The sequence below is a fragment of the Hemibagrus wyckioides genome, linkage group LG09 (genome assembly GCF_019097595.1).
Source record: "Hemibagrus wyckioides isolate EC202008001 linkage group LG09, SWU_Hwy_1.0, whole genome shotgun sequence".
In the NCBI taxonomy this organism is placed as follows: Eukaryota; Metazoa; Chordata; class Actinopteri; order Siluriformes; family Bagridae; genus Hemibagrus; species Hemibagrus wyckioides.
The window spans coordinates 28,087,276-28,093,257 of NC_080718.1; the positions used below are offsets into that span (position 1 = coordinate 28,087,276).

The 5,982-nt window shown below is 40.1% G+C and overlaps 1 long non-coding RNA gene across 1 annotated transcript; it reads right to left on the reverse strand.

The window, feature by feature from the left end:
* Positions 1-3,641: 3,641 nt before the first annotated feature.
* On the reverse strand, positions 3,642-4,870 carry LOC131358940 (uncharacterized). The gene is made up of 3 exons (XR_009205713.1): positions 4,635-4,870; positions 4,096-4,263; positions 3,642-3,990 (listed from the first exon to the last, which is right to left on the reverse strand). It is a non-coding gene; the product is annotated as an uncharacterized LOC131358940 (long non-coding RNA).
* Between the last annotated feature and the right edge of the window lie 1,112 nt (positions 4,871-5,982).

Sequence of the window (5,982 nt, forward strand, 5' to 3'; positions counted from 1 at the left end):
CACCCCACACACCCCTCACACACACTCTTACACACCCCACACACCCCTCACACACACTCTTACACACCCCACACACCCCTCACACACACTCTTACACACCCCCCCCACCCCCCCCCCACACTCTTACACACCCCACACACCCCTCACACACACTCTTACACACCCCACACACCCCTCACACACACTCTTACACACCCCACACACCCCTCACACACACTCTTACACACCCCACACACCCCTCACACACACTCTTACACACCCCACACACCCCTCACACACACTCTTACACACCCCATACACCCCTCATACACACTCTTACACACCCCACACACCCCTCACACACACTCTTACACACCCCATACACCCCTCATACACACACACACACACTCTTTCACCTGTGTGGACACACATACACATAACTTATATTGTTCACTATTTATTGCACTACCTCAACCCTGTGTAGCGGGGTTGAGCTCAAAATTTAAATATTTAAGTGTAATTATAACTGGTTATAATTAATTATAAATGTTCAAATGGGGGTTCTTAGAACTAACTGTCAGAGAATCAATAACACAATTATTTGATTTGTTCGTCCACCGAACAGACCATATAATTATGCATTAATTCCAGGGAAAGTTATCTTCCTGACCAAGAAAGAATAACTACTTTATAAAGTACTAGCTGTCATTTAGCACGTAGCAAGTGCAATGTTCAGGGACCCCGAAATTGTGAGCAAAGCACAGAGACAATCACTCGTGAATAAAATGCATTTAATAAAACAAAAACACAACACATACTAACTACGACACACATACATAAAAGACAGGGTAAGGATTATAGAGAGGGGATAAGTAGGCAAAGAGAGATTGAGATTAAGGAAGGGAATACAGAGGAAATCAGAATGAGAGAGAGAGTGAGAGAGAGAGAGAGAGAGAGAGAGAGAGAGAGAAATAAGGAACTAGAGAAGAGATCAAATATGGCAAGTTTCAGATCGAGTTTTGGTTACACCCGTGTGAGAATCATCAAGGTAATTAGGATTCGCCTTAATAAAGGGGCTTCAGCTTAGAATTGTGGATCTAAAGTAATTAGTAACTTTTACTTGCATTGGTTCGTTGATAAGAGTCCTGATGTAGTGGATCAAGGAGGTTCGGAGATTCGAAGTCCTTGGAGCAAGCAAGAGATTCTGCTGGAACGAAAAAGGTTTCGGTGGTGCAACAAAGTTCTTCAATTGAAGCTGCCGGCAAAGTCTCAGGAGAAAGTGAAAGTCTTGTCCTGAAGAAAGATCGGCGTCGAGTCGGGCGACAATAGGAGAGGTCGTGCCGGGAAGAAAAGGCACACGGGGCCCCCCCGACCGTATAAAATAATGGATGTTCAACCTCTGACAGCATCCGGTGATCCAGACCAGCCTAAAGCTCCACATCTAGAGCTACAACGCTTTACCAGTATAGGGCTTCTACATCATTAGAAGGCATGGGATTAGTTTCCATTGTTATGCCGATGATACCCAGTTATATATCTCATCAAAACCAGATGAAATATTTAATTTGTCTAGATTAACTGAGTGTGTTAAAGATATTAGAGATTGGATGACCGATCTCTTTTTTGTTACTAAATTCTGATAAGACAGAGATATTACTTATTGGTCCAAAAACCAGTACACAGAAGCTCTCACAATTCAGCTTGCATGTAGAAGGATGTACTGTTACCACTAGCTCAACAGTGAAAGACCTGGGTGTAATATTAGACAGCAACTTATCCTTTGAAAACCATATTTACAATATCACAAAAACAGCTTCCAGTTTAGGAATATTGCCAAGCTTAGGAACATTTTATCTGTATCTGATGCAGAAAAACTAGTTCATGCATTCCTGACCTCCAGACTGGACTACTGTAATGCATTACTAGGTGTTTGTCCTGCATCTTCAATAAACAAGCTACAGTTAGTCCAGAATGCAGCCGCCAGAGTTCTTACCAGATCAAGAAAATATGATCATATAACCCCAATATTATCATCCCTGCACTGGCTACCTGTTAAGTTTATTGATTGTAAATTAGATTATAAATTAGCACTACTTACATTCAAGACTCTAAATGGTTTAGCTCCCACCTATCTCTCCAGTCTTCTGACACGTTACAATCCACCACGCTCTTTAAGATCACAAAACTCCAGACTTCTGTTAGTTCCCAGAATATCTACAAAAGGGGGTAGAGCGTTTTCGTATTTAGCTCCAAAACTTTGGAATAGTCTTCCTGACAGTGTTCGGGGCTCAGACACAGTCTCCCAGTTTAAACGATATAAATGAATTAAAATGATTTTTCAATCTTCATTTCTCAGGCCTTGTGACTAAACAAGCTATGAACACACACACACACACACACACACACACACACACACACACAAATGAGAATAAGAAACACTGCATGAGATTTACAGGTATTTAATTAATAATAATAAGTAAATGATTACAATTAATAAGTAAATGATTACAAATGTGATTAGTTACAGTCTTTATAGTAAAATGATCATCATCTGTTTAATCTTTATCATACAGTAAGGAACATTTTCACACATCTGAGGTTACATTTAGGTCAGGTCTTCAGAATGTCTACTATTAGTTTAAAAACTCAAGAAAACTAAAAATAGTAAAGGTATACAGGATTTCTTTTTCTTACAGTGAGATTCTCTGTGGCACACACACACACGTACACACACACAGGTACACACACACACACACACACACACACACACGTACACACACACACACACACACACACACGTACACACACACACACACACACACACGTACACACACACACAGGTACACACACACAGGTACACACACACACAGGTACACACACACACAGGTACACACACACAGGTACACACACACACACGTACACACACACAGGTACACACACACACACGTACACACACACACGTACACACACACAGGTACACACACACACACACACACACACACACGTACACACACACAGGTACACACACACACACACACGTACACACACACACGTACACACACACAGGTACACACACACAGGTACACACACACACACGTACACACACACAGGTACACACACACACACACACACACACGTACACACACACACGTACACACACACACACACACACGTACACACACACAGACACACACGTACACACACACACACGTACACACACACAGGTACACACACACACGTACACACACACAGGTACACACACACAGGTACACACACACACACACGTACACACACACAGGTACACACACACACACACACACACACACACAGGTACACACACACACACACACACACACAGGTACACACACACACACACGTACACACACACAGGTACACACACACACGTACACACACACACACACACACACACACGTACACACACACACACACACACGTACACACACACAGGTACACACACACACACACACACACACAGGTACACACACACACACACACGTACACACACACAGGTACACACACACACACGTACACGCACACACACACAGGTACACACACACACACACATGTACACAAACACACGTACACACACACAGGTACACACACACACACACACACATGTACACACACACACGTACACACATACAGGTACACACACACACACACACATGTACACACACACACAACAGGTGCAGTAGACAGAGTTTGAATTTGTATTTTTTGTTTAGGGTAATCTTGGTACTACGTGTCCCATGTGGTGTTGCTCAAAAACATGTTGAAGGAAACTTAGAATTTTGTTCAGTAGGATTTCATTTCTCATAACTCTCTCCTGAAGGGCAGCCAGAGTCGGCCAGACCAACCCTTCAAGCAGTGCACTGACACCAGTGGAGAGTTTATCCTTCAGTTCTCTTGGAAGATCCCTGAGAACTTGGGTCAGAGGTCTCTCTTCATCTGCAGTCCACCAAGCTGCAGTTACAACTCCTACAGCAGCACCTGAAAAGATCAGTTTTTAAGAAATTAATTCTGATAAAGTTATTTTGTATGTAAAGGCAAACATCCACAGTTCTGTTTCACTGGTAATCTGTATGTGTAGCAAACCTGCTGCCAATCCACCTGGGCCAAAAAAACTTCCCACACCAGTACAGACTGCTCCGATGACTGCCCCTGCCGCCAGGTCATTCTTCTTTACAATCAAATGTCGATATTCTGCTAGAGCTTTTAACATTTCCCAGATATCATTCAGCCGGTTTGATGCCATTGTCCTGCCTTAAATAAGGATTAAATGGAACGAATAAAAATACATTTATGTTACATAGTGATAATAAAATTGATAATAAAATAAAAATACCTATTACCTATAAACATAAACACCTAAACATGACTTACTTAAATAAATAAGCTACTTTACTTATCATTTTTTAATTAATAATCATACCAGCATGTAAGTCATGTTTTTGTGAATATAACACAATTTTATGCACAATTTATATGCAAAATGATTTATATTCATGTGTACAATTAATATACAGTAAAACTTCCCCACAGAACACTTAATAATAACACTACTACTACTACTACTACTATAATAATAACATTAACAGTAATAACTTCTGACTATCATAATACGGTGTCCTTACCTTGAAATAAAACGTCGTCTTACTGTATGTGCAAAATAAAAAAGAAAGTAAAACTGCCCCTGTATTATACTGTGTTTAAACTCAACCCTAGTTATCCAGACCTAGTTAGATAAAAAAAAAACACTTTCCCGAAAAGACATTTATCTACATATGATTTTATTAACAAATTATTCAGTGCTGCTTTCCAGTGTGAAGTGTCTCTATGACACCCGACACAAGACACGCCCTTGACAGGGTTCAGTACACTCTGCTGTATCTACACCCAACATTTCATTACGTTTCCTTTCACCTTTTTTCTTTTGTCCTCTTCTTCTATCTGTACTAAACTAGATTAGGACCTGTATTAGGAACAGCTGTAGCACGATGTTTATTATTAGATCTGTTCGTTTGTCTGCTGGTAAAAGAGGTAAGAGGAGGGGGTTGCTTTAATTGTATGAAATATAAACATAAATGCGTTTTATAGTATAAAAGAATAAAAGAGTTTGTAAGGTTACAAACAAATCATTTGCTGAGTCGAGGCGCGGTTTCTTCAGTCGGATTGAAGAACGCGCTGAAAGATGGGGAGGAGCCAAAAAGGGAGGACTTCGGCTGTTAGTCAAACCTTTATTTATATTTATTAATTAATTTATTTATATTTTTTACTATTATACCCTCATTGGGGGCGGAGTCCCCCTTAAATGAAAATCCTAGACTCACACCTGATTGTGCCCATGTACACAGATGTAAAATGCTGTCTGGCTCCTGTCTGATTTTATGTAGCATGTAAACTGCGTGTTGAACTGATTTACAAAATTGTTTTTCTTCAGGGATTTTTTTCCGGTTGACAATTATTTATTTTATAAAAAGTGATTTAAGTTAAGTCTGCAGTTTGCACTTTACAAATATTTTGTTATATTACTTTATTTTACTAGAATAATTAGAACTTGTAAAGACTGGTGAAAGTTTGTATTTTATAAATCCCCATAGTATTAGTATTACCAAAATAGTATTACCAAAACACTGGCACTATTTTAGCCTGCATCAGTTCATGTTTTAAGGTATATAATTGTCCGGACCTCAGCTGGCAAGGAGGGTTCATTTACTGGACCTCAAGCAATTTTAGTTGAAGACCCCTGCTCTAAATTGTGATCAGCATCAGATTATACTTATATTAATTATTAACTGGAGTCAGATTATCATTATACACAGAGTTCAAAGAATGAAGCCAAATCCTAATAAATGAAGCAATTCTTCTAGAAGCCCAAAGGAAAGGTAGGACACGAGATCCCTTCACCCACGCCTCTGGATTCAGTCGTTGGGCCGGTTGGCGGTCCTTACACTATGTTCACATTACCATGTTGAATTAACA